A 12,606-nucleotide genomic window follows, 5' to 3' on the forward strand; every position below is an offset into this window, starting at 1 on the left:
GACTGTCTGTAAAGATGCTGCAGTATCTTTATCAGCATCATAACAGCTGATAGTATTTCAACCACAGTTAGGGACTATCTGTAAAGATGCTGCAGTATCTTTATCAGCATCATAACAGCTGATAGTATTTCAACCACAGTTAGGGACTATCTGTAAAGATGCTGCAGTATCTTTATCAGCATCATAACAGCTGATAGTATTTCAACCACAGTTAGGGACTATCTGTAAAGATGCTGCAGTATCTTTATCAGCATCATAACAGCTGATAGTATTTCAACCACAGTTAGGGACTATCTGTAAAGATGCTGCAGTATCTTTATCAGCATCATAACAGCTGATAGTATTTCAACCACAGTTAGGGACTATCTGTAAAGATGCTGCTCTTTTATATAGTTATAGTGTTCTATATAGTTATAGTGTTCTATATAGTTATAGTGTTCTATATAGTTATAGTGTTCTATATAGTTATAGTGTTCTATATTGTTATAGTGTTCTATATTGTTATAGTGTTATAGTGTTCTATATAGTTATAGTGTTCTATATTGTTATAGTGTTATAGTGTTCTATATAGTTATAGTGTTCTATATAGTTATAGTGTTCTATATAGTTATAGTGTTCTATATAGTTATAGTGTTCTATATTGTTATAGTGTTATAGTGTTCTATATTGTTATAGTGTTATAGTGTTCTATATAGTTATAGTGTTCTATATAGTTATAGTGTTCTATATTGTTATAGTGTTCTATATTGTTATAGTGTTCTATATTGTTATAGTGTTCTATATTGTTATAGTGTTCTATATAGTTGTAGTGTTCTATATAGTTGTAGTGTTCTATATAGTTGTAGTGTTCTATATAGTTGTAGTGTTCTATATAGTTGTAGTGTTCTATATAGTTGTAGTGTTCTATATTGTTATAGTGTTCTATATTGTTATAGTGTTCTATATAGTTATAGTGTTCTATATAGTTATAGTGTTCTATATAGTTATAGTGTTCTATATAGTTATAGTGTTCTATATACTTGTAGTGTTCTATATTATATTGTTATAGTGTTCTATATTGTTATAGTGTTCTATTTTGTTATAGTTGTAACGGGTGACGCTCTCCTCATCCTCGGATGAGGTGAGGAGAGAAGGATCCTCAGACCAAAACGCAGGCTTTGGGAAATAAGCCATCTTTATTAAACAACGATGATGGCAAACACGAAACGAAACAAAACACTTTCAAACTACAAAATAACAAAACGACGTTGACGAAACCTGAACATAAACTTACATAACTAAACATAAACTTACGTACAGGAAACAGACGACATCGAAACGAAAACGAAACAAACAAACGCTACAGTCCAGTGTGGTACGAACAAACATACTGACACAGGAGACAATCACCCACAAACAAACAGTGAGAATGCCCTACCTAAATATGACTCTTAATTAGAGGCAAACGCAAACCACCTGCCTCTAATCAAGAGCCATACCAGGCAAACCGAAACCAACATAGAAACAGATAACATAGAATGCCCACCCAACCTCACGTCCTGACCAACTAACACACAAAAACTAACATAAATAGGTCAGGAACGTGACAGTACCCCCCCCACAAGGTGCGAACTCCGGACGCACCAGCACAAAGTCTAGGGGAGGGTCTGGGTGGGCATCTAACCACGGTGGTGGCTCAGGCTCCGGGCGCGGTTCCCACCCCACCATAATCCATCCTAACTTCCTCCCTCCAAGAATGTCCACCCTCTTTTTTCCCCCACACAATTCTCTTAATAATATATTTAATAAGGATAACACCGGGACAGAGAGATAAATCAAGATAGAGGGATAGATAAGAATATAGAGATAGATGAAGATAGAGAGGGAGATTAGGATAGAGGGGCAACTCCGGACTGAAAGGCAGCTCCGGACAGAGAGACAGCTCTGGACTGATGGGCAGTTCTGGGTATCCAGCCTTTTCAGGCTGAAGGACAGCTCATGGCTGACTGACGAATCTCGATGCTCATGGCTGGCTGACGGCTCTCGACGCTCATGGCAGGCTGACGGCTCTCTATGCTCATGGCAGGCTGACGGCTCTCGACGCTCATGGCAGGCTGACGGCTCTCGACGCTCATGGCAGGCTGACGGCTCTCGACGCTCATGGCGCTCTGACGGCTCTGGCTGCTCATGGCGCTCTGACGGCTCTGGCTGCTCATGGCGCTCTGACGGCTCTGGCTGCTCATGGCGCTCTGACGGCTCTGGCTGCTCATGGCGCTCTGACGGCTCTGGCTGCTCATGGCTCGCTGGCGGCTCTGGCAGATCCTGTCTGGTTTGCGGCTCTGGCAGATCCTGTCTGGTTGGCGGCTCTGGCAGATCCTGTCTGGTTGGCGGCTCTGGCAGATCCTGTCTGGTTGGCGGCTCTGGCAGATCCTGTCTGGTTGGCGGCTCTGGCAGATCCTGTCTGGTTGGCGGCTCTGGCAGATCCTGTCTGGCTGACGGCTCTAGCGGCTCCTGTCTGGCTGACGGCTCTAGCGGCTCCTGTCTGGCTGACGGCTCTGTAGGCTCATGGCAGACGGGCGGCTTTGCAGGCTCATGGCAGACGGGCGGCTTTGCAGGCTCCTGGCAGACGGATGGCTCAGATGGCGCTGGGGAGACGGATGGCTCAGATGGCGCTGGGGAGACGGATGGCTCAGATGGCGCTGGGGAGACGGATGGCTCAGATGGCGCTGGGGAGACGGATGGCTCTGGCCGGATATGGCGCACTGTAGACCTGGTGCGTGGTGCCAGAACTGGAGGCACCGTGCTAATGACAAGCACCTTCCTACTAGTGCGGGGAGCAGGGACAGGGCACACTGTATCCTCAAAGCCTACTCTACCCCTGATGCGTGGTACCGGCACTGGTGACGCCGGGCTGAGGACAAGCACATCAGGATTAGTAGGGGGAGAATATACAGTGTGTACAGGGCTCTGGAGACGCACTGGTAGCTTAGTGCGTGGGGCCGGAACTGGAGGCACCGGGCTAGATACACGCACTACAGGGAGAGTGCGTGGAGGAGGAACAGGGCTCAGGATACGCACTGGTAGCCTAGTGCGTAGTGTATACACTGTAGGTACTAGGCTGGGGCGGGGAGGTGGTGCCGGAAATACCGGACCGTGGAGGCGTACTGACTCTCTTGAGCATTGAACCTGCCCAACCTTACCTGGTTGAATGCTCCCGGTTGCCCGACCAGTGCGGGGAGGTGGAATAACCCGCACCGGCCTATGTAGGCGAACCGGAGAAACCATGCGTAAGGCCGGTGCCATGTATGCCGGCCCGAGGAGACGCACTGGAGACCAGATGCGTTGAGCCGGCCTCATGACACCTGGCTCAATACTCAATCTAGCCCTACCAGTGCGGGGAGGTGGAGTAACCCGCACTGGGCTATGCACTCGTACAGGAGACACCGTGCGCTCTACTGCGTAACACGGCGCCTGCCCGTACTCCCGCTCTCCACGGTAAGCCTGGGAAGTGGGCGCAGGTCTCCTACCTGCCCTTGGCCCACTATCTCCTAGCCCCCCCCCAAGAAATTTTTGGGAATTACTCACGGGCTTTTTTGGCTTCCGTGCCAGACGCGTTCCCTCATAGCTCCGGTTCCTCTCCTCGGTAGCCTCTGCTCTCCTCCGTGCCTCCAGCTCAGCTTTGGGACGGCGATTTTCTCCTGCCTTAGCCCAGGGACCTTCTCCATTCATTATTTGCTCCCATGTCCAGAAATCCTTTCTCTCCTGTCCCTTACTCCGTTTAGTTTCCCTTTGCCGCTTGGTCTTAGCGTGTTGGTGGGTGATTCTGTAACGGGTGACGCTCTCCTCATCCTCGGATGAGGTGAGGAGAGAAGGATCCTCAGACCAAAACGCAGGCTTTGGGAAATAAGCCATCTTTATTAAACAACGATGATGGCAAACACGAAACGAAACAAAACACTTTCAAACTACAAAATAACAAAACGACGTTGACGAAACCTGAACATAAACTTACATAACTAAACATAAACTTACGTACAGGAAACAGACGACATCGAAACGAAAACGAAACAAACAAACGCTACAGTCCAGTGTGGTACGAACAAACATACTGACACAGGAGACAATCACCCACAAACAAACAGTGAGAATGCCCTACCTAAATATGACTCTTAATTAGAGGCAAACGCAAACCACCTGCCTCTAATCAAGAGCCATACCAGGCAAACCGAAACCAACATAGAAACAGATAACATAGAATGCCCACCCAACCTCACGTCCTGACCAACTAACACACAAAAACTAACATAAATAGGTCAGGAACGTGACAATAGTGTTCTATATTGTTATAGTGTTCTATATAGTTGTAGTGTTCTATATAGTTATAGTGTTCTATATTGTTATAGTGTTCTATATAGTTATAGTGTTCTATATAGTTATAGTGTTCTATATAGTTATAGTGTTCTATATACTTGTAGTGTTCTATATTATATTGTTATAGTGTTCTATATTGTTATAGTGTTCTATTTTGTTATAGTGTTCTATATTGTTATAGTGTTCTATATAGTTATAGTGTTCTATATAGTTATAGTGTTCTATATAGTTATAGTGTTCTATATAGTTATAGTGTTCTATATAGTTATAGTGTTATAGTGTTCTATATAGTTATAGTGTTCTATATTGTTATAGTGTTATAGTGTTCTATATAGTTATAGTGTTCTATAGTGTTATAGTGTTCTATATAGTTATAGTGTTCTATATAGTTATAGTGTTCTATATTGTTATAGTGTTCTATATAGTTGTAGTGTTCTATATAGTTATAGTGTTCTATATTGTTATAGTGTTCTATATTGTTATAGTGTTCTATATAGTTATAGTGTTCTATATAGTTATAGTGTTCTATATAGTTATAGTGTTCTATATAGTTATAGTGTTCTATATAGTTATAGTGTTCTATATAGTTGTAGTGTTCTATATAGTTATAGTGTTCTATATTGTTATAGTGTTCTATATTGTTATAGTGTTCTATATAGTTATAGTGTTCTATATAGTTATAGTGTTCTATATAGTTATAGTGTTCTATATACTTGTAGTGTTCTATATTGTTATAGTGTTCTATTTTGTTATAGTGTTCTATATAGTTATAGTGTTATAGTGTTCTATATAGTTATAGTGTTCTATATAGTTATAGTGTTCTATAGTATTATAGTGTTCTATTTTGTTATAGTGTTCTATATAGTTATAGTGTTCTATATAGTTATAGTGTTCTATATAGTTATAGTGTTCTATATAGTTATAGTGTTCTATATTGTTATAGTGTTATAGTGTTCTATATAGTTATAGTGTTCTATATTGTTATAGTGTTATAGTGTTCTATATAGTTATAGTGTTCTATAGTGTTATAGTGTTCTATATAGTTATAGTGTTCTATATAGTTATAGTGTTCTATATTGTTATAGTGTTCTATATAGTTATAGTGTTCTATATAGTTATAGTGTTCTATATTGTTATAGTGTTCTATATTGTTATAGTGTTCTATATAGTTATAGTGTTCTATATAGTTATAGTGTTCTATTTTGTTATAGTGTTCTATATAGTTATAGTGTTCTATATTGTTATAGTGTTATAGTGTTCTATATAGTTATAGTGTTCTATATAGTTATAGTGTTCTATATAGTTATAGTGTTCTATATTGTTATAGTGTTCTATATTGTTCTATAGTGTTATAGTGTTCTATATTGTTATAGTGTTCTATATTGTTATAGTGTTATAGTGTTCTATATTGTTATAGTGTTATAGTGTTATAGTGTTCTATATAGTTATAGTGTTCTATATAGTTATAGTGTTCTATATAGTTATAGTGTTCTATATAGTTATAGTGTTATATATAGTTATAGTGTTCTATATAGTTATAGTGTTCTATATAGTTATAGTGTTCTATATAGTTATAGTGTTATAGTGTTCTATATTGTTATAGTGTTCTATATTGTTATAGTGTTCTATATTGTTATAGTGTTATATAGTTATAGTGTTCTATATAGTTATAGTGTTCTATATAGTTATAGTGTTCTATATAGTTATAGTGTTCTATATAGTTATAGTGTTCTATATAGTTATAGTGTTATAGTGTTCTATATAGTTATAGTGTTCTATATAGTTATAGTGTTCTATATAGTTATAGTGTTCTATATAGTTATAGTGTTATAGTGTTCTATATAGTTATAGTGTTCTATATAGTTATAGTGTTCTATATAGTTATAGTGTTCTATATAGTTATAGTGTTCTATATAGTTATAGTGTTATAGTGTTCTATATAGTTGTAGTGTTCTATATTGTTATAGTGTTCTATATAGTTATAGTGTTCTATATAGTTATAGTGTTCTATATAGTTATAGTGTTCTATATAGTTATAGTGTTCTATATAGTTATAGTGTTATAGTGTTCTATATAGTTATAGTGTTCTATATAGTTATAGTGTTCTATATAGTTATAGTGTTCTATATTGTTATAGTGTTCTATATTGTTCTATAGTGTTATAGTGTTCTATATTGTTATAGTGTTCTATATTGTTATAGTGTTCTATATTGTTATAATGTTCTATATTGTTCTATAGTGTTATAGTGTTCTATATTGTTATAGTGTTCTATATTGTTATAGTGTTCTATATAGTTATAGTGTTCTATATAGTTATAGTGTTCTATATAGTTATAGTGTTCTATATTGTTATAGTGTTCTATATAGTTATAGTGTTCTATATTGTTATAGTGTTCTATATTGTTCTATAGTGTTATAGTGTTCTATATTGTTATAGTGTTCTATATTGTTATAGTGTTCTATATAGTTATAGTGTTCTATATTGTTATAGTGTTCTATATTGTTCTATAGTGTTCTATATTGTTATAGTGTTCTATAGTGTTATAGTGTTCTATATTTTTATAGTGTTCTATATTGTTATAGTGTTCTATATTGTTATAGTGTTCTATATAGTTATAGTGTTCTATATTGTTATAGTGTTCTATATTGTTCTATAGTGTTATAGTGTTCTATATTGTTATAGTGTTCTATATTGTTATAGTGTTCTATATTGTTATAGTGTTATAGTGTTCTATATTGTTATAGTGTTCTATATTGTTATAGTGTTCTTAACTATGAAGTTGTTCATTTTCTTAGCTTTATCCCTCAAAAACAGACACATAAATATATTCTGTAGATCATGAGCATGTTATCTTCGATATGTACCCACTGTTCCTCTTAAGTGCATTTAACTATATGTTACAAGTAAAAGCCTTGGGTAGTGAGTTGTATGTCCCTACTATTAGCATGCATTGATAGCCTCATTGTAAGATGCACCGTGTAACACAAATAGGACCTACTGAGTTGACAGCTATATTGTCCTTGCTTATGTCCTTGCTACTCTCATGGTAAGATACACTTTTAACCATTGCTCTTGTGTAGTGTTGGTGTAGTTTAGTGTTGTGTAGTGTTGGTGTAGTTTAGTGTTGTGTAGTGTTGTGTAGTGTTGTGTAGTGTTGTGTTGGTTTAGTGTAGTGTTGTGTAGTTTAGTGTTGTGTAGTGTTGGTGTAGTTTAGTGTTGTGTAGTGTTGGTGTAGTTTAGTGTTGTGTAGTGTTGTGTAGTGTTGTGTAGTGTTGTGTAGTGTTGGTTTAGTGTTGTGTAGTTTAGTGTAGTGTTGTGTTGGTTTAGTGTAGTGTTGTGTAGTTTAGTGTTGGTGTAGTGTTGGTGTAGTTTAGTGTAGTGTTGTGTAGTTTAGTGTAGTTTAGTGTTGTGTTGGTGTAGTTTAGTGTTGTGTTGGTTTAGTGTAGTGTTGTATAGTGTAGTGTAGTGTTGTGTAGTGTAGTGTTGTGTTGGTTTAGTGTAGTTTAGTGTAGTGTAGTTTAGTGTGGTGTAGTTTAGTGTGGTGTTGGTGTAGTTTAGTGTTGTGTTGGTTTAGTGTAGTGTTGTGTAGTGTAGTGTAGTGTTGGTTTAGTGTAGTGTTGTGTAGTTTAGTGTTGTGTAGTGTTGGTGTAGTGTTGGTGTAGTTTAGTGTAGTGTTGTGTAGTTTAGTGTTGTGTAGTGTTGGTGTAGTGTTGGTGTAGTTTAGTGTAGTGTTGTGTTGGTTTAGTGTAGTGTTGTGTAGTTTAGTGTTGTGTAGTGTTGGTGTAGTGTTGTGTAGTTTAGTGTAGTTTAGTGTTGTGTTGGTGTAGTTTAGTGTTGTGTTGGTTTAGTGTAGTGTTGTGTAGTTTAGTGTTGTGTTGGTGTAGTTTAGTGTTGTGTTGGTTTAGTGTAGTGTTGTGTAGTTTAGTGTAGTTTAGTGTTGTGTTGGGGTAGTTTAGTGTTGTGTTGGTTTAGTGTAGTGTTGTGTAGTTTAGTGTTGTGTTGGTGTAGTTTAGTGTTGTGTTGGTTTAGTGTAGTGTTGTGTAGTTTAGTGTTGTGTTGGTGTAGTTTAGTGTTGTGTTGGTTTAGTGTTGTGTTGTGTAGTTTAGTGTTGTGTTGGTGTAGTTTAGTGTTGTGTTGGTTTAGTGTAGTTTAGTGTGGTGTAGTTTAGTGTGGTGTTGTGTAGTTTTTATTATTATTTTTTATTTCACCTTTATTTAACCAGGTAGGCAAATTGAGAACACGTTCTCATTTACAATTGCGACTTGGCCAAGATAAAGCAAAGCAGTTCGATACATACAACAACACATAGTTACACATGGAGTAAAACGAACATACAGTCAATAATACAGTAGAAAAATAAGTCTATATACAATGTGAGCAAGTGAGGTGAGATAAGGGAGGTGAAGGCAAACAAAATATATATAAAAATAAATAAAAATATAAAAAGGCCATGGTGGAAGGCCAGTAGGTAAAGAGGTAGTTGTTTGGGCTAAATTATAGATGGGCTATGTACAGGTGCAGTAATCTATGAGCTGCTCTGACAGCTGGTGCTTAAAGCTAGTGAGGGAGATAAGTGTTTCCAATTTCAGAGATTTTTGTAGTTCGTTCCAGTCATTGGCAGCAGAGAACTGGAAGGAGAGGCGGCCAAAGGAAGAATTGGTTTTGGGGGTGACCAGAGAGATATACCTGCTGGAGCGCGTGCTACAGGTAGGTGCTGCTATGGTGACGAGCGAGCTGAGATAAGGGGGGACTTTACCTAGCAGGGTCTTGTAGATGACCTGGAGCCAGTGGGTTTGGCGACGAGTATGAAGCGAGGGCCAGCCAACGAGAGTGTACAGGTCGCAGTGGTGGGTAGTGTAAGGGGCTTTGGTGACAAAACGGATGGCACTGTGATAGACTGCATCCAATTTATTGAGTAGGGTATTGGAGGCTATTTTGTAAATGACATCACCGAAGTCGAGGATTGGTAGGATGGTAAGTTTTACAAGGGTATGTTTGGCAGCATGAGTGAAGGATGCTTTGTTGCGGAATAGGAAGCCAATTCTAGATTTAACTTTGGATTGGAGATGTTTGATGTGAGTCTGGAAGGAGAGTTTACAGTCTAACCAGACACCTAGGTATTTGTAGTTGTCCACATATTCTAAGTCAAAGCCGTCTATAGTAGTGATGTTGGACAGGCGGGCAGGTGCAGGCAGCGATCGGTTGAAGAGCATGCATTTAGTTTTACTTGTATTTAAGAGCAATTGGAGGCCACGGAAGGAGAGTTGTATGGCATTGAAGCTCGCCTGGAGGGTTGTTAACACAGTGTCAAAAGAAGGGCCAGAAGTATACAGAATAGTGTCGTCTGCGTAGAGGTGGATCAGAGACTCACCAGCAGCAAGAGCGACATCATTGATGTATACAGAGAAGAGAGTCGGTCCAAGAATTGAACCCTGTGGCACCCCCATAGAAACTGCCAGAGGCCCGGACAACAGACCCTCCGATTTGACACACTGAACTCGATCAGAGAAGTAGTTGGTGAACCAGGCGAGGCAATCATTAGAGAAACCAAGGCTGTCGAGTCTGCCGATGAGGATGTGGTGATTGACAGAGTCAAAAGCCTTGGCCAGGTCAATGAATACGGCTGCACAGTATTGTTTCCTATCGATGGCGGTGAAGATATCGTTTATGACCTTGAGCGTGGCTGAGGTGCACCCATGACCAGCTCTGAAACCAGATTGCATAGTGGAGAAGGTATGGTGGGATTCGAAATGGTCGGTAATCTGTTTGTTAACTTGGCTTTCGAAGACCTTAGAAAGGCAGGGTAGGATAGATATGGGTCTGTAGCTGTTTGGGTCAAGAGTGTCCCCCCCTTTGAAGAGGGGGATAACCGCAGCTGCTTTCCAATCTTTGGGAATCTCAGACGACACGAAAGAGAGGTTGAAAAGGCTAGTAATAGGGGTGGCAACAATTTCAGCAGATAGTTTTAGAAAGAAAGGGTCCAGATTATCTAGCCCGGCTGATTTGTAAGGGTCCAGATTTTGCAGCTCTTTCAGAACATCAGCTGACTGTATTTGGGAGAAAGAGAAATGGGGAAGGCTTGGGCGAGTTGCTGTGGGGGGTGCAGTGCTGTTGACCGGGGTAGGGGTAGCCAGGTGGAAAGCATGACCAGCCGTAGAAAAATGCTTATTGAAATTCTCAATTATAGTGGATTTGTCGGTGGTGACAGTATTTCCTATCTTCAGAGCGGTTGGAAGCTGGGAGGAGGTGTTCTTATTCTCCATGGACTTTACAGTGTCCCAGAACTTTTTTGGGTTTGTGTTGCAGGAAGCAAATTTCTGCTTGAAAAAGCTAGCCTTTGCTTTTCTAACTGCCTGTGTATATTGGTTCCTAGCTTCCCTGAAAAGTTGCATATCACGGGGGCTGTTCGATGCTAATGCAGAACGCCATAGGATGTTTTTCTGTTGGTTAAGGGCAGTCAGGTCAGGAGAGAACCAAGGGCTATATCTGTTCCTGGTTCTAAATTTCTTGAATGGGGCATGCTTATTCAAGATGGTGAGGAAGGCATTTAAAAAAAATATCCAGGCATCCTCTACTGACGGGATAAGATCAATATCCTTCCAGGATACCTCGGTCAGGTCGATTAGAAAGGCCTGCTCGCTGAAGTGTTTCAGGGAGCGTTTGACAGTGATGAGTGGAGGTCGTTTGACCGCTGACCCATTACGGATGCAGGCAATGAGCCAGTGATCGCTGAGATCTTGGTTGAAAACAGCAGAGGTGTATTTGGAGGGCAAGTTGGTTAGGATGATATCTATGAGGGTACCCGTGTTTACGGAATTGGGGTGGTACCTGGTAGGTTCATTGATTGAGGGCATCAAGCTTGGATTGTAGGATGGCTGGGATGTTAAGCATGTTCCAATTTAGGTCGCCTAGCAGCACGAGCTCTGAAGATAGATGGGGGGCAATCAGTTCACATATGGTGTCCAGAGCACAGCTGGGGGCAGAGGGTGGTCTATAGCAGGCGGCAACGGTGAGAGACTTGTTTTTAGAGAGGTGGATTTTTAAAAGTAGAAGTTCAAATTGTTTGGGAACAGACCTGGATAGTAAAACAGAACTCTGCTGGCAATCTTTGCAGTAGATTGCAACACCGCCCCCTTTGGCCGTTCTATCTTGTCTGAAAATGTTGTAATTAGGGATGAAAATGTCAGAATTTTTGGTGGTCTTCCTAAGCCAGGATTCAGACACGGCTAAAACATCCGGGTTGGCAGAGTGTGCTAAAGCAGTGAACAAAACAAACTTAGGGAGGAGGCTTCTAATGTTAACATGCATGAAACCAAGGCTATTACGGTTACAGAAGTCATCAAAAGAGAGCGCCTGGGGAATAGGAGTGGAGCTAGGTACTGCAGGGCCTGGGTTCACCTCTACATCACCAGAGGAACAGAGGAGGAGTAGGATAAGGGTACGGCTAAAAGCTATGAGAATTGGTCGTCTAGAACGTCTAGAACAGAGAGTAAAAGGAAGTTTCTGGGGGCAATAAAATAGCTTCAAGGAATAATGTACAGACAAAGGTATGGTAGGATGTGAATACAGTGGAGGTAAACCTAGGTATTGAGTGATGATGAGAGAGATATTGTCTCTAGAAACATCATTGAAACCAGGTGATGTCATCGCATATGTGGGTGGTGGAACTGAAAGGTTGGATATGGTATAGTGAACAGGGCTAGAGGCTCTACAGTGAAATAAGCCAATAAACACTAACCAGAACAGCAATGGACAAGGCATATTTACATTAAGGAGAGGCATGCTTAATCGAGTGATCATAAGGGTCCAGTGAGTAGAGGTTGGTTGGGGTCACGGCGATCCAGACAGCTGGCCGGGTAGATGGCTATCGGTAGCAAGATAGCATAGGATGGAAGTCTATTTTTTTTTTTTAGACACCTTGTGCGTTTCCGTCGGTAGATTAGTGGGGTTCCGTGTGGTAGAGGGGATCAATCCAATTGTCAAAATAGATATAGTGACCCAAGAAAAATTGTCCGATATACTTATTCAGATAGCAGCCGATAAGACAGCTAACGATTAGCGGGCCCCAGATGAGCGTTCAGGTAACGTTGCGACGGAGGTGCCAGTTGGATAACTCCCTCGGGCAGATAATGTCGGCAGTCAGTCGTGAAGGCCCGATGGGGCTCCGCATCTGCAGCAACAACAAAACAAAACAAAAAAACGGGTCCGGATAGGTGACTGTAGCCCAGGAATGGCTGATGGAACTCCTCAGCTGG

The 12,606-nt window shown here is 40.3% G+C and overlaps 1 protein-coding gene across 3 annotated transcripts in view; it reads left to right on the top strand.

The window, feature by feature from the left end:
- The window catches only part of LOC129861869 (mitochondrial glutamate carrier 1-like), a 108,426-nt gene that overhangs the window by 70,899 nt on the left and 24,921 nt on the right, over positions 1-12,606 (top strand). The gene's annotated exons all lie outside the window — the stretch shown is intronic.

Source organism: Salvelinus fontinalis, chromosome 9, assembly GCF_029448725.1.
Source record: "Salvelinus fontinalis isolate EN_2023a chromosome 9, ASM2944872v1, whole genome shotgun sequence".
Taxonomy (NCBI): Eukaryota; Metazoa; Chordata; class Actinopteri; order Salmoniformes; family Salmonidae; genus Salvelinus; species Salvelinus fontinalis.